Raw genomic sequence first — 22,173 nt, forward strand, 5'->3', positions numbered from 1 at the left:
CTGATTTATAAAAATGCTTCACAATGGCCTACTAATGAGTGTTTTCACCTGAAATTACTTATTAAATTATGATGTCATGTCTATCCACTCTAAAGTCTATTTTCTCTAAATGTATCACCTGCTTTTTAGAGTTACTCTTCTTTTACATATTTTGGGAATTCCCAGAAGTTTGTTTAATCAGAGGCACTTGAGTTGAACTATTGTTCAATTCATATTGTATGTTGGAAATATGAAATGAATCATGACGACATATACATGTATCTATGTGTTCAAGAATATTTCTGGCCATGTTGGGACTTAGGGTGCTGCGAAATCAAGCAAGCAGTTCGCTTCCTGAGTAAGCAGCCGTGGCTCAGGCAAGCTGCAGTGGCCCAGTGGAGAAACCACCCAGCGTCTCCCTAGATCCCTGCCATGTTGGAATTTAGGCAACAAATTCACCTCCTTGGTAGACAGCCATGAGCCTACTGATAGGTGGGCTGAGAATCAAACATCCCATCTCCCCCCATTAGCAAATGGGAGCCAGAGGTCTAAGAATCTCTTAGGAAGTTGACCATATGCAATATAGCAAATAGGGAGGATTTCCTTCTACCATCTCTTTAAAGGCAAATATTGTTGTCACTGTTTTACTTTGTTCTGATTAATTGTATTGATCTATTCAATATTCTGTTTCAATTAGTTCTGTTATGCTCTGTGTTTCATTTGATTTTGCTATACGGGATTGAAAGAACAATTGTTGTGAAGATAATGAGTTATACTATGGTTACCATTACTGATATCCCAGTAACCTGCTTTGAAGTTCTGTACCAAGTTCACTGCACTGTCTCAACTGGCTTTGTTTTATCTTGTTCTGTTGTATTTTACTACGTTTAAAATAATAAAAATTTTAAAAAAGAATATTTCTGATTATGCAGTTTCAAACAAAAACATGGGCATAATCTTACAGGCTAGGCAAACCCATGAATTCATTTACCTTCCTAGGAATTTATTACCTATAATGATGACTCATGTGTGGAAATTTAAATATTATATATTTTATCACTTACATTTTCAATTTAAGCATAACATTTTTATATTATACCAATCTTCATATCAAATCATTGCTATTCTTGAAAAGATTGAACGTTAGGTAGTTCAATTTATTTGAACTACATCAGAAAATTGTTATGTATGTAGATAATTTAGTATTCAAGAGGAATACATGATTCATATTATATTTGTCTCTGTTATTTTTTTATCATTAGCTTCACTGGGTTAAAGGTACCTCCAGAGCTGGTAAAATTATATGTCTATGTATGTCTGTGAGGGAATGGATTAGCTGTTGACTCAGTAAAATTTATAAAACAGGCGATGCCCAACCATTGGCCAAATATGGAGAACAGTCAGTCCACTGAGAACCTGAATAGAACTAAGAGGTCAAAGGAGGATAAATTTGCTGTCACTATTTGCTGAAGCATCCTCTTCTCTTATGCTGATAGGACCTCCTAACTCTCTGCTTTCTAGATTCAGACCTACAGTTAACAATGATCCCACAATTTCCAGGTCTCCCTACTTAGGCTGAATAAACTAATGACTTCTAGTTTTACAAGTTCTAGGTAGCATACTGTAAGATTTTTTAAAACTCCGTAACTTTTTAGGTTAATTCGTATAACAAAAGACCTTTTATACATGTTTATGTCAATCCTATAGTTTCTGTTTCTATAGAAAACTGTAATATAACCAGCTCTCAATATATCTAGCAGAAATAAACTCCAAGTTATAATTTATATGATCTAAGTTTTACAGGTAAAATATGTCTTCTCAGATGAAAACTATTTATTTTTCTCCACTGCCGAGAAACACAATATTTGAAAATCACATCAGTGAAAATGTGTGTAGAGTAGCTTTCTTTCCTGGTTATACTCAACCTGAAGTTCTCTATCCTTGTGTCATTAGTATCATGGAATAGACACCACTAATAATTGTAAAACAAAGCACGCAATATGGAATAGTATTCAAAAGGGAGCAGCAAGTTATTGTTTAGGGAGACACACTTATTGTTTTTTTTTTCCTGTTCATTTATGCATGGCTTAATAATTCCTTATTAAATCATGGACTATATTTAAATGAAATAGGTAAATTCCTCTCTACTTAGAATCTGACCTTTACATAAAGGGCAGATTTCACTAGAGAAAGAAAAATTGTGTAAGATGTTTCCATAGATCTGATCTCCCAAATTTGAAGGTAGATCTAGATAACACGTCTAAATAAGTAATTTGATTATCTCTAGGAGTACTAGTAATTGTTAGCATCGTTGTTCTGTTGATATATAAGATATAGCAAAGCTTAGTACAGTGAAGGTATTAAATAAACATATCATTGCTTAAAAATAGCAGCTGTCTTATAAAATACATGTTAGTATTATGTTTTAATGTCTCATCTGTACTTGAGACACTGAGCAATGCCTATATTATGTACAAATATAAAATCCATCAATAAATACAACATCTCAGAGGTTTCAGGGATAAACAAAAGCTAAATATAATTTTAGAATTGAACCAACAACATACAACAGCCAAACTTGGCTATACTAAATAAAAATTTGTTTTATTCCTATTCATGAAGTGGTCAGCATAACTGATGACATCAGATGCCCATAAGACTGATTATACCAGGAATTTAATTGAAGTTATTTGTGCCAATTTTCTTATTTATTCAAAGAAGTTGTTATACAGGGAGATAGATATAAAAAAACAAATATTTTATCCAAATATTTAATTAATTTTTGCAAATAAATTTGCTTAATAATTGTGATTATCTGAAAGAATGAAAATAATTTAGAAACCTAATAATTTCTCACATAATGCTTAATTTATTTACCATGGAGTAACTTATTTTATAAGACCTTCTTTATTATCTTACTCCATGTCTACCAAGAACAATGTTTTATGTCATCAACTTTAACTATTGCCATTAAAATTCCATTTTCAAAGGGATATCTTAGATTATCTAAGCCTAGATTCTGAAACTATAAATATTCCAACTGCTAATCTTCATCTGAAACACTATGAAGACCATGTCAACATACTGTTCTCTTTTGTGCAAGTGATACATTTTACATTTCATTTATATTTACTTTCCCAGCATTTGTTCAAAACCCATAACTCATAGCTCACATTATTAACATTCAAAATAACTAATATTGAGGGAAGTCTCCTATTGGAATTTTTTATGAGTTGTTAGAGGTGAACACTTTAAAGAAACGTTTCCATACTCAAACGGAATAGAAGGCTTTCACTGGTGAAGATTTTACTTGTTAAGAGAAACACTTTGTCTTGTCTGAGTCCTCACTGAACAATTATGGTGGTATAAAATAATTATTTCATGTGGAAGATGGGAGACACAGCACGTTGGAGTCCAGCATTGACTAACATCAGAAGTCTCCATGGTGGGGCTGGGGATTTAGCTCAGCGGCATAAGCACCTGCGGTTGTAAGAAGGCAGTCATGAGTTCGATCCCTGGTACCGATAAAAAGGAAAAAAAAAATCCCCATAGTATAAAAACCTTAAAGGGTAAGTTTTATTTTGAAAGATCTTCCAAAAATCTTCTGAGAATTTCCCACTTTTGTCTCTTTTTTTTTTTTCCACAAAAGTTTTGTGTGATAGAAAACTCTTCTCCAAAAGTTCCATCTGTAGTTAAATACGTGCATAATCTGTGATTTAGGCAGCTACCAATTATGGTGGAGAACCCATGTGAAAGGCAGAAGCAATTTAATTACCGGCCACTGGCTTGTCTCAATCCATGTGTGTCTTCACTGTGCGACAGACTCACGTATCCTACTAGTAGTACAATGAAGCTAATTTATGAGTGTAAATTTTCAAATCACATAAGTATATGAAGCATTGGCCCCTTTTTGAGATTCTCAGTATGGTAAGATTTATCTACTTGAAACTCAAGAATAAAAATGAAGAAACCTGTGACCTTTGGGATTTTATAAGCTTCTACAATAAATCTTAATTATGGAGGTACAGTAGAAGAGTTGAGAGTTTTGATTGGCAGTCACTTTACAGAAGAATATGTATAAATATTATCTAGCACTCCCAAATCTATGCTTATTAATGTGTACATTGGTAGGGAACTCAATTGAAAAAAATTGATGTAAAAAAGCAAATGGGGTGATATTGTGAAGGTAACATAAATTCACAATTACAAAGGAAAAGAGGTTTTAGAAAATCATTGCTGTCAGATATGATCTCATAGAAGGAATCCTCCCGAGTTTCCTGTGATAATGCATTGTATCCAGTACTGCACAAGGGAAAAACGATAATAAGAGAATGTATACATAAAAAAATTTTCACATTCAGAAATGAATTATGAAGCGAATGTAACTTCAGGTCTATTGTTAAATTTTGTACATCACTATGGTCCAAAAAAGACCATAAATAATAAGCAAATTACTGACAGTGGCTAATAACCCGATAGAAAAAGAACATATTGAAGGTACTAGGTAGATGAGAATGGTATATTAAAATGGTATATTAACTATAAACAATATACTTTAAATGTTGCTCTCATAGAAGAAATAGGGAATAGAATGATAGTTACGAGATTCTGGAGAGAGTAGCAGAAAGGGTGGTCAATCGGTACTGAGTTAGAAAAAGTTCCTATGTGCCTTTATACAGAAGAGTGAATATAGGTGACAAGGCACTTCATATTTTAGAAAGAACAAAGCATTTTAAAAAGGTTTACAGAAAGATAAATGCTGTGAACGTCAAGAGAGAGATGTGTTTAGCCTGATTTAAGCTTTTTTCATTATATATATATATATATATATATATATATATATATATATATATCGAAGCATCACATTATGACCCATTAATATCTGCAATGTTAATGTTTTATACAAAAATCATAAACCTGAGAAGAGAGAAAATAACAAAATTTCTTGCCCCAAGTTAATGCAACATTTTGAGTGACAACAGTTACAAAAATATATAATGATTTACAAACTGAAATGAAATATTTTCTCAGGACATTTTTGAAAGACCTTGATATACAATATGTGATGGGTTCTCAAAATTTAGAATCAAAAACTAAACACTGTAAAAATGTCCAAACTGTTTAACAGTTACTTTACTGACGTATACATGCTAAGAAATAATGTGGTATGGAAAATTTCACCATGGTTAGTCATTAAGTAAATGAAAAATAAAACCATGACATATCTCTACATCTCTATCCAGAATTAATAGGAAACTATTAGGTCTCAGAGAAGAAGTGGAGTAAATTTCATTTGGGCATAACAGAAAATGTGAGATCTTATCTGACATTGAAATTTCACTCACAGTATTCAACCAGCTAAAGTAAAATCATGTTCACACATGTACCTATTACCACATTGTTTGGTTTGTAATCTGAATTTCTAAATTTCAACCGATATAAGTTTCAAATGATACTTAGATAAACAATAATGCCATTGCCATAATAGTGAGATTAAATACCGATAATAAATATTAATTATTACTAAATCAACCATAGGGATAAAATCTCAAGAGCACACTTACTTAACAATATCAATATGCCATATGAGTATATTTGCATGACTTTCTTTGAATGCTAAATCTGTGGGGTCAGAAATCAGAAACCTTGTTCTAAGGAATTAGAGACAATAGAGGGAAAAATTGCCTTCATAGCAGCAGAGAGAACACTTTTGGAGTGTTAAAAATGTCGGAATTGTTATTTTAATGCTGTTTATGTGAAGATATACATGGAAAAAATAACAGAATAATTCTCTTTAAAATAGCTAAATTTAGTACATTTCATATTTCAAGACATCATTGAAAACAAATGACTTTTACTATCTTTCACAAGAATAATGTTAGGTGCAAAATATTTTATCATGCTAGAGGTAGAATTAGGTCAAGAATATAAAGGGAAGAAATAATTTCAAGGTATACTATTTAGAAGCTTGGCATTATAAATGTTCATTAATCAATGCCTACACTACATCATAGTTCCTGAAAAATTACTTGGTGTTTTCCAATATAAAAGTACATGTGGATTAGGACTACTTCAAAAATATCAATTTGTTGCAGGCCTTAACTCAGCACTTGAGAGGCTAAGGCAGGAGGATCACTGCAAATTTGAGACCAGTGGGCTACAAAGTGAATTCAAGCCCAAACTGAATGACACAGTGAGACACAGTCTCAAAAGACAAAAAAAAAAAAAAAAAAAAAAAAAAAAATCAGTTTGAATGTCTTAAAATGTCAGATTTGGCAAATTTTAAAGTAAAATGGAGAAATGCCCAACAATGTACTTTCAAAAGTCACTATCATAATTTACAAGAAATATAATAATCCAAATTAAATGAGGAGCAATTCACATATTTGTCTAACATTAGAAAGTTTTAAATATTAGCATGTGTGAAAAAAAAAAGCAGACAGTCTTACTCTTTTGGGGATACAAATTCACTCAACATTTTTTAAAGAATATTTGACATCAATTAAATATGAAAATAAGTATTACTCGATTCAACAAATTAACTTGAACATTTTTATGGAGCTACACTGTCAAATATACAAAACACAAACACAAGATCATGAAAGAGATATTTAATTCTTTATATTACATCCTTACTTTACTAGTTGTGTAATGTAAAGCAGCTTTTCAAAACTCAGGGAACTATTTTTGTACTCTCGTGAGAAAATATCTTTCATAAATTATTTAGAGGAGAAAACGCAAGACATAGAATAATATTATAGAATATGTAATACAGTAACATGTACCAAATTAGGTTAATATCATTTTTTTAGAAAAATATAGCTTCTTTATTTTACCTAGGAGCGGACTGCTATGTTTGTTCTAAAATTGTATGAAACAGTTCTACATATTTGTGTTGATAATACGCAAGGAAATATTTGTAATAAAATTCTTTAATTTACCAAAGTATCTAACTCTGTAAACAACTGGTTTTACCTTGTCATAGCTCACAGTATGTACTTCACTTGTCTCTCATTCAATAAAGTAAACATGGATCAGAGCCATAGCATCTGATAAAATCATGGCTGTTTTTCTCTCCAGTACAGAATGACACTGAAACACAGGAGGTCTAAAATATGCTACCTTTTTCTCACATCCCTCAGGAAGAGAGTAAGTTTAAGAATTTGAGTTAGAATAGTGGGAAATCCCCAAAGCTTTCTAGACCTCAGTAGAGTTCTTGAGGCACCCAGGAGACCTGTTCTGTAGAGATGAGTAACACACTGTCAAAGTCTAGAAATAGGGCGTTGCTTCACACTGATGTGCAGACTTCAGGGTCTCACAGGGGAGGATAAGCCACAAACAGAAACTTCTGAAAGCTGAAGGCCATTCATTGTGCAGAAAGTGAACTACTTCAGGGATAAGTAAAATCAAATACCACCTTAACTTTAAAGAAGCCCATTCAAAGTTGATTTGAAAATAACTAATAGTCAAATTTAAATTTAAAAATAAACTGGTTTCCCTGTTTAAAGGGATTAATTGTTGCTTGCTTAAGATACATGCGATTTGAATATTTTATTGTATTTCAGATACTGAGTTTAATAAGTAAAATGATTTTAAAATTAAATTATAGGTTAATTTTTATCTGTTTTGTCTAAATAATATTTCTTGTATTCATCTACAGTATATTTGATTATTTATTAATCAGATATTTGCATTTTGTTTAAAGAGATTAATTTGTAATTCTGGATTTCTTAATTTTCATGACTGTGTCTTTTGTTTCTATAGTCTATGCCTGAGTCCTGAGTTAGTATCTCATGAATACAGTTTGCAAACAGGAAGACAGAATATGCTTTTGCAAAGTTAACTCACTTCCATGAGAGTCATTCTGAAAAAGTTAGAATAAAAATAATATCATATTCTGGTTAGGATTTGAGGGAGAAGCAGCAACATACATTTGCATTCAAACACTATGATTTTAGTATCATTGTATCATTTATTTATTTGGTACAGGGGATCAAACTGATGACCTGGCATGTGCCAGGCAGGCATTTATACTACTGAGCTAAATCCCAGGCCAGTTATATTTTTAGATGTATTTTATATGATATAAATAATAAGTAGTTTGTTTATATAATTTCACAGTAATTATGTATCAAATTCATCACTGGAATACAAAAATTAGCCAGACACAAAGTGTTAATTATTTTTTCATAAAATTTTTCTTTCTTTTTTCCTTCCTTAGTTTCTTCTCTCATTTCTCTCCATATCTCAGGTCATTTCTCTTTCTTGCTCTCTCTATTTCCATTCTTTCTTTTACTCAGTAAAATTTAAGCTACTCTTAGTCACTAGAACTGATAAAATTCATGATCTTGGATTCCTATAGTGTTTTGAAAAATGTAAATAATATGCTAAATGAATCACAGAGACATATAAATGCATATATATATATATATATATATATATATATATATATGAACAATTTACTGTATGTACAACTAGTTAATGCAAAGAATTTTAATTAAGGCTGGCGGATATAGCTAAGTGGCACAGGGCCTGCCTGGCAAGTGTCAGGTCATGAGTTTGATTCCTGATACCAAAAAATAAAACAAAAAACAACAAAAAAATAATTTTTATGAAATAATACATATAGTTAAAAATATATAGTCTTGAACAACACAAGCTATGAGATTTACTTGTTTTGCAGAAGTATTTTATATTTTGTATGATTAGTTTACTGTTATTGACAAACAAATATGGTACTTTGCCTATGTTTCACTTATCTATAGAGCTGTGTTGAACTAGTATTATGAAACTTCAGTAGCAAACACTGATTAACTTTTAAGCAGTTTTCTAAGTGCTGCCTTGGTTCTATCATATGACAGAATTTGTCCTCAGAACAGTATTTATATATAGTGCCACTATTATAAATTTATGTAAAAGAAAAATGAAATTCAATGAAATCAAAGTTATTTCAATAATTAAATGAGTCAATCATGCACTTATATAAAATTCATTTTTTTGAAAAAAAAATTTTTGAAAAAATATCCAAGAAACAAAACATGAAAAGATTTCAAATACCTGCACTCTTTTTGATAAGGAAAAAAGATAATACAAATTTCAAAAATTTGCTGAGTAAAATTACAGAGATGCATCAAGAAACAAAGTTTGTTTAATTCTGTGTCAAATGCGAAGGGAATACTCTCAGGAAGAAATATTATCCGTGGTTAATTAAAGTTCAATTAAAAACAACTGAAATACACTGTATTTGAAAAACACAAGGAAGATTAAATGATTTAGTCAGAGTGGTTGGTGTATATCAATAATATATTCAAAGAGAAATGCTTGAGAGAGATTTTAGAAGAGAAATTATCAGTTTGTTGTAAAGTCTCTATTATTGGAGAGTAAAGCAGTGAGAGGTACTAAATGACATCTACTTAAATAGTGTTTATTTTTATTTATTCCTTTTTATAATTATAGGGAGTATAAGATTAGCATTCCCATTTTGAACAAAGGGAAGTAGATACAGAGAGAGGTTTTAACAAAAAGCAAACTGCTAGTAATGTATAGGTAGTAATGCAAACCCTAGCAGCCTGGCTCCTGACCCTTATGCTCTTGCTAACAAAAATATCAACAAAGTGAAAGAAATAATTGTTAAATGGATGGTTTACTTACCAGCAATATTACTGAATAAACACAAGAAGACATCACAAAGATTGAAAACGACTCAGTTCATCTTTTTACTTGGGGTGTATGTTTGAATTACTTGTAAGCATCTGGGCTGACCTGTATATGGGTCACTTAAATATACATGCATTTAGCAAAGGTAATCTGCAGAAATGTGATGATTTGAAAATTAATGTTATAAGAAATCGAATTGTCTAAATAACCTAAATAAATTAGAAAAGAACCGGTAGAGAACAAGGCATTCAAAAATTTCCTTTTTGATTTTTTGTTCAAAGAAAGGTTTAAATTTGTGAGAGGAAAAATAATTAGACACAGAGTTAGGGCTCTTTGAGATAAGAAAATGTATTTGAAAACAATATTTAAGCAAAAGCCTCGATGAGTCCACACAACTCATTATTTTTAGTGTTGCATGTGTAATAAACTGTGTGATTCGCCTATATTTTTATAAGCTCCTCTAATGAGAATCAAGTTATTTCACAAATTTGAGTGACATTTCCTTTACAAAAGGAGGAATAAAAGGGGATGTTCAGAAAACATACAGTTTGGTAAGTGCAGATTTAGTATTATTAAGAAGTCTGGAACAAGGGGCTGGGGATTTAGCTCAGTGGCGTAAGCGCCTGCATTGCAAGCAGGCAGTCGTGAGTTGGATCCCTGGTACTGATAAAAACGAAAAAAGACAAAAAAAAAAAAAGTCTGGAACAGAGAAACATTTATTTTTAGTCACTTTTTTTGCTCATTACTTACAATAAAATGTATCAATTTTACCTGGACACTGTAATATAAAACTGTCACACTAGCCCTCAATACTCTTGCAATTCTCACCACAAATGTTATAAAATCTTAAGAGTAAATTTTGATGTTATTTTAAAAACATATAAAACCATAGTATCACTCATAGTAAGAAACATGTATCTTCCTAAAAATCTTTTCAAGTCTGTTATGTATCTCTTCATTCTCCTTACCACCTTTTTATCAACCTTTTCTCACTGTGACTTTTATTTTTTTAATTTAAATGAAGTTTAACAGCGTTTGCTTTTTTATTTGTCTTCTTTCACATGGCATGTAAGTGATCTGTCCCGTTATAGATTTTCCTCTTTTTCTCCTTTACATTAAGTTACATAGATCATAGTGCATTTTTCTACTAAATCACATTATTATATTTCTTTCCAGTTTTTTTTTTCTATCATAAATAAGATTTTGGAATCATTTTGTGTGAATATATAAGGTTATGTGACTTTATTTCTCTTTGACGAATTTTTTGAAATCTCATTACTGGGTAATGGCACCTGCATGATAAATCCGTGTGTTCACTGTAAAGGAAATTACCAAAATATTTTCCAAAAACACTTCAGAGTTTTTCATACCATTGGCAAAATAGGATAATGCTTGTTTTTCTGCATCAACAAAATTTGGCATTCAATTTTGAGTTATTCATGTCTCAGTTTTCTATTTCCATGTATAAACAAGCTCCTTCAATTTTTTTTTTTTCTCCTTCTCTGACACACACTTTCTTTTTTGCAGTTTTCAAGCACTGTGGGCTATAGTCTTACCTGCATCTCACCATGTTGGCTCTTAATGACACTTCTAATTAACCCACTTTTTTCTTTATTGGAATTCCTGGTCTAGAGGCTACACATATGTGGATCTCCATCCCCTTTTGTCTCTTGTACCTGACGGCTCTAGTGGGTAATATTCTTCTTCTCATCCTAGTTAGAGTGGAACAGAGTCTTCATGAGCCTCAGTGCTATTTTTCGGCCTTGCTAGCACTCACTGACCTTGGCCTTTCATTGTCAATAATGCCCAGTGTCTTGGCAATCTTCTGGTTTGATGTCCACCATATTGGCCTTAATGCCTGCCTGACCCAAATGTTCTTCATCCACACCCTTTCCTCAGTCGAGTCAGGGGTCCTGGTGGCCATGGCTTTTGACCGCTTGGTGCCATCTGTGCTCCACTGAACTACACCAGGATCCTGACCCACTGCACTGTTGCCTGCCTTAGTGGGGCTGCCCTCATCCAAGGCACCACTCTTCTAGCCCCTCTGCCTTTTTTTCTCAGGGCCTTTCCTTTCTGTGGGGCTAATATTCTCTCACACTCCTATTGCTACTACCCAGACATGTTAAACCTGGCGTGCAGGGATGTTACTTTCAGCAGTGTCTATGGACTGACCTGTGTACTCTGCACATTTACAGAGGATGTTATCTTCATCTTTGTTTCCTACATGAAGATCCTGGGCACTGTTATGAAATTGGGCATCCAAGACAGAAACTGGAAATCACTGCAAACCTGTGCCTGTCACCTGTGCACAGTGCTTGTGTTTTACCTGTCCCTCATCAGCCTTGCAGTTCTGCACCGCTACACCCAGGAGACCCCCCCACAATTCTGTACACCACCATGGGCAATGCCTACCTCCTCATGATACCACTGCTAAACCCCCTTGTCCACAGTCTCAAATCCAAGCAGATCCAAGCCACCCTGCGCAAGAGATTTTGTGTGTGTGTGTTTTTTTTTTTTCAATTTTATTTAAGGAGAAAAAAAAAAAAGCGGAGAAAGGGTACAAGTTATACAGATTTACAGAAAAAAATAAACAGTAGGAAATCACTAGTTAATGGATTACATATTGTCATCTTAGAAATAATTGTTCAAGTCACAAAATTAAAGCTTGTAAAGTGGACATTCCAACAATGATACTGCAAACAGTTCTGTTCAATGATCCAATAAAACTCTGTGATATCATTTTCTATCTTATACACTTAAATATACATGCAGTTATATAGTTTAGAGCACTTTCTTTTCCTCTCTTTTGTACAATGACTATTACACATTTTGGGTTTTATTGCTCCCATGGTTCTTATTACTTTGTTGGAAGAGAGTAAAACCAAATGTGACATAGCAGAACAGAGTCGGTCAAATCAAAAGGGTGGACATAATAGATAATGTAAAAACATAATACAAGGTGTTCAACAATGGTTACCATAATGCCTCCCGCTATCTCTAATAGAATTGCCTATATCATTAGTTATAATAAAATTGAACAAAACAGTAAAGAACAAAACCGACAAAACCAAACCATTGGAGACATTGTAGGTTTTCAAAAGTCGATAAAAGTCAACGAGAATGGGCGTCATAATGAATCTCATTATCTTCACAGCTGTTGCCTAAACTTTCGAACCTGGTACTATCCAGCAAAACAGAATAGGGGAACATCAGTCAAAAACAAGATGGTGAGAGTAACATAGGGCTTTAAATCGAGGTAATGGAAAGTCTAAGTGGGTTACTATAATATATCCTGCTATTTTTATTTATTTTTCCCTTAATTAAAAGGATAAAAATAAAAAAGTAAATAATGGAGTGGAGATTGAGATAAAAGAGGGCATAACAGCAAAACAGAGCAGATCAAAACATAACCATTTAAGCAGAATAGTATTTCACCACCAGATAATCCTGACATAAAAGTAGTTACCATATTGTCTCTTTCCTTGAAATCCTTGAGTACAACTTCGTATACTGTAGCATTAAATATATCAAAACAATGTAAAACCATTTAAGAGAATGACAGCATTACAGGGTATTTAGAATCGACTAACAGAAAATGAACAATGGTTTCTGTATAATCTCCTTGTCTTTAAAAGGTTTTTGCTTATACTATCGTACATAATAAAATCCAATAAGATACAACCTATTTAGACCAATGGAGACAGAAGAACAAAAGCTTGATGAGACTTCAAAACAAGATGATACTAAATCAGTATTACCTATTAAGATGTCATTTTCTCCAAAATAGCTGTTCCTATCATCCAATCTTCTCTGCCTCATTTCTGTTGAGCTCTTTTTCTGTCAGTAGCTGTCAGTTTGTCTTATTCATTTTGTCCTCTGTTCCATTCGTTGTGGCCTCCCCGCCACTATTTCTGGATTCTTTGTATTTTTCTTTTTTTAGAATATCCTGCAATACTCTCTGTAGAGTTGAATTGGTGGTTGCAAATTCCCCTAGTTCTTTTTTATCCTGGAAGCACCTTGTTTTTCCATCAATTTCCAGGGACAGTTGTGTAGGATATCTCAATCTTGGCTGGAGATTATTATCTTTCAAAGCTTGAATTATTTCCCCCCACTGTCTTTGTGATTTGATGGTTTGTGCTGAGAAATCTGCTGTAATTCTGATGGGTGTTCCCTTATAAGTGGTCTGTTTCTTGTCTCTGACAGCTTTTAATATTCTGTTCTTGTATTGAATTTCTGAAATTTTTATTATTATATGCCTGGATGTTGCTCAGTTTGGGTTGTAGGTAGCTGGGGTCCTGTATGCCTCATACATCTGAGTATCTTTACCTTTTGCTAAATTAGGAAAATTCTCCTGGATTATTTCTGTGAGTAGCTTTTGTAGTTCATTTGTTTGTGTCCCTACTTCTTCTTTTATGTTCTTAATTCTTATGTTATGGATCCTCTTATCATCTTCTTGTCTTTGTATTATTGCTGTTTGTTTCTTTGTTATTTTTAAGAAGTTTTTCATTTCATTCTCCCATATTACAAATCTGCCCTCCAGTTCAGATAGTCTGTCCTTAGTTTCTTTCAAGCTGTTATGCCAGTTTTCGATAGACTTTTTAGTTTCCTGGTAGTCCCTTTGAACCTGCTTCACGTATTCTATGCTTTCTCTGTTTTCTCCATCAAACAATTCTCCCCTCTTTTTCTGTTCTTCCATTCCACCATCTGTTTTTTCTTGGGTGGTGCTTAGCGTTTCTCTAACTATTCTGCTTACTTCTAGCTTCAGGTCATTGATAACTTCATTCCTGAACTGATCTATGAGGCTCTCTAGATGGCGCTCTATGTCTATTGATGTGGTGTCCGCTATTACCTGTTTCTCAGAATTGGGGGCCAAGGAGCCTTTCTTGTTGCTTCCTCTTCCCATATTCTCTGTTCCTTATATATGCAAGCTTATATAGGAGGCCCAGCTTCCCTCCCTGTCAGCCACAGCCTTATCCAATTGCGCCGGTTAGGTGTTCCCGCCCACCGCAGCACACCAGGAAGTTCCAGACCAGGCAGCCTACGCGGGGCCTGCCCCTCCAGGCCACCGTCAGGCTCTTGAATCTGGGTTGGGCTAGCCTACTGGGTCCGCCAGCAATCTCATGTAGGCTAGGCACTTTTCACCAATCCCCCTGAGAGGGGGATGTGTGGCTGAAGTTGCCACCACGCCCTGCTCCCACAGGACTGCCCAGACCCAGAATGTCCTCTGCTGGAGTCAAACTGTGGTAGAGTGTCAGTTTCTCTCACTCACCTCACCACAAGTCAGTGCACGCCTCCCTGCCCGTCCTGTTTTCGACTCCGTTCGCAGATTCCCGTTCTCAGAGTTTCTGCGCGTGTCTCTCCTTGCCGAGCTGATGTAGAGGCGGCCGCAGTGCGGCGGGAAACCCAAATTGCGGCTTCCAATGGCACGGGCTCTAGCCTCCACACTGAGGCTTTTCTGTTCCTGTTCTAGCACCAGGACTGCATTCCAAGTTGGTTTCTCTCAGCCCAGTTCGTTCCTGAGTCAGCAGAGCATATCTCCACCAGCTTATGTCTCCTTACTCCGCACCATTCCTGACTTCTGAGCCAAGTCTTTCAGAGAGCCTCCGTAGCTGCTGTTATCTGTCCGCCATGTTCTCCTGGTGCACAAGAGATTTTGGGTGCAATGCATTCTTGCTGGGGAATGAGATTTTCTCTGGATCAGAGGATACGATAGTTCAAAAGACAATGTTATTCAGGATCTCCTATCTGCCAAATAGCTCACCTGGCACCATGAATTAATACATGAGAAAGATGCACAGGTTTTTCCCTTTTGGGGGTAATTAAACTGGGAGTGTTGGTACACGCCTGTAGTCCCAGCACAATGCTCTGTTGAAGAAGTAGAGTGAGAAGTTAAAACCCAGGCTGGGCAATTTAGTGACTTCATGAGATACTTCGCAACATACAGATAAAATGGGCTTGGGATGTAACTCAATCTTTGGGTTCAGTATCCAGTATTACAATGAAAATTGGGAGGATTAAGGTGAAAAGACAGGCAGAATGCTTAAATGAAGATTGTCACTGTAATCAGGGATGATAATGGGTAGGACTAAGAAGAAATGGCAACAGAAACCCAAATTTAATGTTTTGGGGATATATGGTGAATAAAAATTACATCAATGCTAAACTGAAGGGTGTAACTCTGGACAGCAAATGATCACTGAATTGCTACTGGTATAGAGAAACAAAGATGTCATATGATTCTTGGTTGCCAAAGGTGCTTAAATTGAGGCATAAAATTTCAAAGATGTGGATGAATATTTGGTGCAGTTGCAATTAGCAGTCGGAGAGTACAGGGGCAGTCTATTTAGAGCCCCTTGATAGACGTCAGATGATTTCCTCTTGGGTAGATACTGATGATAGATCAGTCTTTCTACCTCCTGGATAGTTTTATTCAGTTGTTATTTGATAAAAGACTTTCATTGGTGAGAGAGCCTAGTCAAGTTCCTCCATAGGTCCATCAGAAACAGGACTTTTCCATGGTCATATGGTTCTAAAGGGTACTCACACTGTCTGTGCATTTCCTGCGATGACACCAGCAAACAATGACCCCCATGCGAATAGGGTAACTGGTTCCTCTCCTTTTTCCATCTCCAGGGACTACCACAACACTTATGCCTTCTCCTTTTACCCATGCTTTTGTACTTATGACCAATGCATTTCTACTGGGGTGCTATTTATATCAACAGGATTAAAAATGTTAAGTGTAACATCATCTTGTTTTGAAGTCCAATCAAGCTGTTGTACATCTGTTTCCACTGGCTTTAACATGGAGTATCTTACTATATTTTACTATATGCAATAGTATAAACAAAAGTTTTTATAGGCAAAGAGATAATATAGAAACCATTGTTCGTTTTCTGTTAGCTGGTTCTAAATATCCTATAATTCTTCCATTCCCTTGAACGGCTTCACACTCTCTTGATATGCTCGATGCTATAGTTTACCATGTTATACTCAATTCAAGGAAAGAGGCACTATTGTGACTACTATTATGTTAGATTATCTGGTGAAACACAATGTTGCTTATATTGTTTGGTTCTGCCCTGTGTTGTTCTGTTACAATGTCCTGTTTTATCTCAATCTCCCCCCTTTTTTAATTAATCTATTTTTCTTATTTTTTTTTTCAATTAAGGGAAAACTAAATTAAAAAATAGCAGGATATATTATAGTACCTTTTTTTTTGTTTTCCTATTAATCTGATTTGAACCCCAGTATTGCTCTCTCCATCTTGTTCTGTCTGATTTTACTATATTCTATTTTGTTGGATAGTATCAAGTTTGAGGGTATAGGGAATCCTTTTGAAGGCAGTAAGATTTACTATGATGCCCATTATGGTTTGACTATTAGTCTTGTAAGGTCTCCAGTGTATGTTTTATTGGTCTTGTTTTGTACTGTTTTGATCAATTCTATTATACCTGATGATATAGGCAACTCTTCTTAAAAATAGCAACAGGCACAATAGTAAGAATTTTTGATATCCTGGTATTCTATTTTTGCATCATGTATTTTGCCCATCCTTCTGTTCTGACTCTGTTTTGTTTAATCACATTTGGTTTTATTCTCTTCAAAAAAAAATAATAAGAACTGTGGGAGTAATAAAACCTAAAAAGTGTAATTGTTATTGTAAAAAAAAGATAGGAAAGGAAGGTGAACTAAGGGATATAACCACAGGTACGTTTGAGTGTGTAGGATGGAAAACCATATTACTGAGCATTTGTTGGATAATTGCATGGAACTGTCTGCAATCTCACTGTATGAATGTCCACTTTATATGCTTTAATTTTATAACTTGTACAACTGTTTCTAAGATGACAATATGTAGCTTATTAACTAGTGATTTCTTACTGTATATTTTTTTTCTTGAAATTCTGTATTACTTGTACGTTTTTACTGATTTGTTTTTTGTTTCCTTTCTTTTTTCTCTTTAAATAAAAAATTTAGTGTAAAAATTTAAATAAAAAATTAAGTGTAAATGTCATAAGATTAAAGCCAACTTTAATTATGGTTTGGGAATCTTTTTATCAACAATTGGGATTACCTTATTGTTAATTTGAATTTCCCACTGTTTCAGCTGATGCTTACCTCACACATTGCCTGGGATTCTTGTAATAAATGGCTGTAAGACTCCTCTAAAGCTATGTAAGCCTAGATAAGGCAAAGAAACACCATTCTGCAAGACCAGTTTGGATTACCTGAGCCAAGGAGGTTACTACTGCTTGATTAGTCCAGGCAGGCAGCCACTGGAATAAAGCTATCACTGAAACATCTGCACCCCTTGTGTCCAACAGCGCTCAAAAACATTTTCCTTTAATCTTATGAGCATAATACATGTGTCAGTGGTCTATGACAGTTTGAATTATAAACATTTATTTTTGTAGGGGATGCATCTAAATCCTTTAACTTCCCAACTAACAGCTGTGATTGTGACAGTTTGTAAAAGCATTAGTTGGGCTTTGTAGTCACCAAAGACCCAAACATCATGTTATTGAAACATAAACTGAATTTCCCTCAAATTATCTGAGTCCATAATCTCAGCAAAGAATTTAACACTCTGTAAATTTAAACTATTTTTTCGTAGGACGAGACCCACAGTTCCTAAGGGAAGAGGTTACAGATTCATGTAGGGATTTTTAACATGTTAATCTCCACCAATCAAAGTCTCTCAATCAGCATCAGCAAAGTCTAATCCTGTGTTTCCTGGGGTTCTGATGACAAGGTTAGGGTTAGCTTGTACTGGAAATGTCCTCAATATATGTTTGGGCTTGGGGCCAAATCTGCATTCTACTTCCTGCCAGTGGGTCCAACCTTGATAGTATTTAGAATGATATTGATTTGCCTAATGTGATTTGCTCCTTGACATCTGAGAAGAAAGGACAGCAGTTCCCTCTCTAGAAGGTAGGTAATTACTTCATTTCTTGCCTGAGATCAAGTGCTCTATTTGTAGATATAACCTGTTTGACCATAAGTAAAAATGTATTTTTGAAAAAGCTGATAAAACCTTAATTGTTTCGGGCAAACATATAGGACTTACAACCTTTTGTATCCACATTTTAGCATACTTTCAAATAGTTTTCAAGATTTTAATTTATCAGATGGCCCCTAGTGCTTCTTCACAGTCTTTATTAGCTACAACACAATAATCTCTGGTGCTGGGACACGTGGTATGTGCTGACATGCTATCTCCCATTGAACAGCTTCCTGCAGTCTGGCTAAGAATTGGCCCTTGAGCCAAAAGAAGGTGTAAAAGAATTTCCAGCAAAGGGATATAATGATGCTCTTTAATAAGCTCTGCCCTGTTTCCCTGGCTAGAAAAAGTTTTTCCTGTGCACTAGCATTGCTTTTTCTTTCTTCATTTGCTGCCTGGCTCTTCTCCTCTGTGGAACTCCTCATTGCAAACTAACCACGGCTTTCCCCAGGACAAACTTTCCGCTTCCGGTTCCCTGTTCAGGGCCATTTGTAGGAGTGAGACTTTAAGCTTTGTTATTGGCCAGAGGTTGTATGAGGATGAAAAATCAATATATACAGAATCACCCGAAACCTCTGGCTTATCCTACTTCTATTCACTCAGACAAGGGAACAAGCAATCAGAGTAACACACGGTTCATCGGCCTCCCACTGTAGTGCATGTCCGGGGAAATAACTGACTCTCGGCTGTGTTGACTTTTCCTAAAATTGACAGTGTGCCAGCGCTGGTATACCAGCTTCCTCCTTAGTGCTCAAAGAGAGCAAATAAGCCTCAATTCTTCCCACCTGGCCTCCCACACATTTATTTATTTTTATCTTTAGAAAAATGTGGGCACATACTCATGTTCCACTGGAAGAGTCCTTTAATTCAGTATAACCCAAAACTAAACTCATGAAATTCTCCTTGAAAAGTTTCTTTTTTTTTTTTTTTGAAAAGTTTCTTTTTTCTAAATCCCTTATGTATATGATTGTTGGTTGGATTTTTAATATTGTTACAGTGAAAATATCTCTATTATCTTTATGTAGTTCTTACATTTTTCACATTTAATCATTAATTTCCATTTAGTTACAATTACTACATTATCTTTAATATTTCCACTTATCTACATCTCTTATTTCCCTTCAACTTTTTTTATCATTTTTATCTGTTGTAATAGCCAGTTTCACCATGTTATAACTCCTTATTCTCAAATGTTTTTATAAAGCTGCTTAACCCTTGTAAAACAAGTATGATCACATTGAATTTTATTTTGAACTTTTGCAATTAAATACACATTTTACATGATAAATGGTAAAACCCAATGCATGATAAACAAAGCTTTTTTATGATCTGAACTGTCTCCTTCCTTCCTTACTCCACTGACAGCAACTTTTTCATTTTCCTAAAAAGGGAATTATGATTAAAAAATTTGTGATTGTTTATATTTATACTGATACACACGCTTTATTCATTGTTCATTGAAATGATTCTTGCTCATTTTCTAAATCAGATAAAAGATATTCAACTTTCTTTAATATTCAAAACTTCAATCAAAATTTTAATGAATGTAATTTCAAAGCTGGCCCAATGGCCAATATGTAGGAACAGTGGAAGTGAGCCTTCAGTTGTGTGTCTGATACTATCTCCAGGTTCACAGTGTCAGAACCGAATTCAATTACAAGGTACCCATCGTTGTCTACTGGGAAATTGCTTGCTTGGTGTATGGGGAAATCTCACGTACCTGAGATCTGAAGAATTCTGTCCTATATATGAGTGACTGTGAGTTTGGCTATTGTGAGAGGTAGTATTAACGTGGTAGGCATCAAACCATCCAAACAACATTTCAGTTGCCTGGAAAAATATGAATAAGGCTAATAGAATACCAATTGAATAGAATAATTACATAATTTAATTTTGATAACTAATTAAATAAACAAAAATTCTGATTAACTCTTTGATAGCTATTTCTTTTTCTTTCTCTTGGTCAACATTTTCCAGGGTATCATTTATCAGTGCATACTTTCTTGTGGTTCACACAAGCAGAATATTCTGTCCTAATCACATTCCTTAATATGTGCTGCTACTTTTGTCTAACATTCTTAATTCCTTTTTCCTTAAATTGGTGTTGTGTGTGATATTTCCTCATTTCCTTGTCTCATTCCTTTCACTTACATTTTCCTGACTCTTACAACCTGGGTCACACTTACTGTCATCTGTGACTTTATCTTTGACTTGGTATACACTGCATATCAGTCACTTTCTGCTCTCCCTCTCCTTCTATATCATTTCCCATATAAAGTAATTTGCTGAGTTGTGTTTATGTTCCTAGGTCCCAGGCTCAGGGAGACACCAATTAATTTCTAAAGAAGTTAAAGAAATAAGATGAGGGCAAGGAAAAAAGAAGACAGAAAGCCTAGTATTTTAATGAACACAAAGGAATTTGTTTACTTTCACAAAACAGTATTTATTTTATACCAACTATGCTCCAGGCCCTTACAAAAACACTTGACATATATTAGGAACAAGGTAAAAATATTCAGCAATGTGAATGTACATCTTAGGAAATGAAAAAGCAGGGAATATCATGTCCCTATCCTTTCTGAGGCCCCTGGCTCAGTAAAGATCACTGATGTTTCCCTTTATGCATGGTCATTGTTTTCTCTCCTTCAGTGTGATAGCAGGTGCTGTTGTGTGTCCTGTGAGTCTATATTGAGGCATTTGCCTTAATCAAATGGGCAATAGGCATCTCATCTTCCATAAGTAAAACTGACCTCTTGTCTCTCAAGCCTTGGGCTCTGAAGTGCAGAAGGGCTGTTCTTTAATGAAAATTCAAATACAGTGTCTTGAAAGAGGAACCTAGGAGCTAGTACTTTATGTCACTTTGAATATTATAAATATGCTATTATTCTATGCTATCATTATGAACTTGCTGTCCTCATTCAATATCATATTTGACAAGGAATTCCCGTATATTTACCACTTGTCTACATAAATACACAGTCAACATGTAAATGTTACACACTATCCTTATATAACTCTGTTCATGATTCATGTATTTGTTAAAATTTTGCTCTTCTTCTTTAGTATCTGCATTTGTTCTCTCCCTCCCCCCCCTCTTTCTTTTTCTATCTTTCTCCCTCCTTCTCTCGCTTTTTCTCTCTCTCTGTCTCCATATTATCACACAAAATCTGTCTGATTACCCTCTCAGGTAATCTTTTTCTAGTAATTTATGAAATATTTCCATATAATATGGCATGTAGTATTAATTCCTTCACTATATTTACCTAAGAATAAAAGTATTCTCTTTACTATCCACAGTACAGTTACTGCCTTCATGAATTTATGATTGATGCAATACTTTAAATGTCATAGCTAATCTTTATTCAAATTCATCAGTCAGTCCAATAATACATTTAAATGGCTTTTCCTCTCCAGTTGAGATTCATTCCAATTAAATGTGGTGTTTCTTTAGTATTACTGAACGTGCAGCAGGCTTTTCATTTTTCTAATTTTTTTTCCTCAGGTTAAAAAATTGGGTATAGATTTAAGCCCCT

General features: G+C 34.4%; 1 pseudogene; it reads left to right on the forward strand.

Moving 5' to 3' along the window:
- Window positions 1-11,204: 11,204 nt before the first annotated feature.
- On the forward strand, window positions 11,205-18,274 carry LOC100734328 (olfactory receptor 51G2-like; annotated as a pseudogene).
- The last annotated feature ends 3,899 nt before the right edge of the window (window positions 18,275-22,173 follow it).

Source organism: Cavia porcellus, unplaced genomic scaffold (genome assembly GCF_034190915.1).
Source record: "Cavia porcellus strain 051 isolate PalLab524CR breed Dunkin Hartley unplaced genomic scaffold, mCavPor4.1 scaffold_9, whole genome shotgun sequence".
Taxonomy (NCBI): Eukaryota; Metazoa; Chordata; class Mammalia; order Rodentia; family Caviidae; genus Cavia; species Cavia porcellus.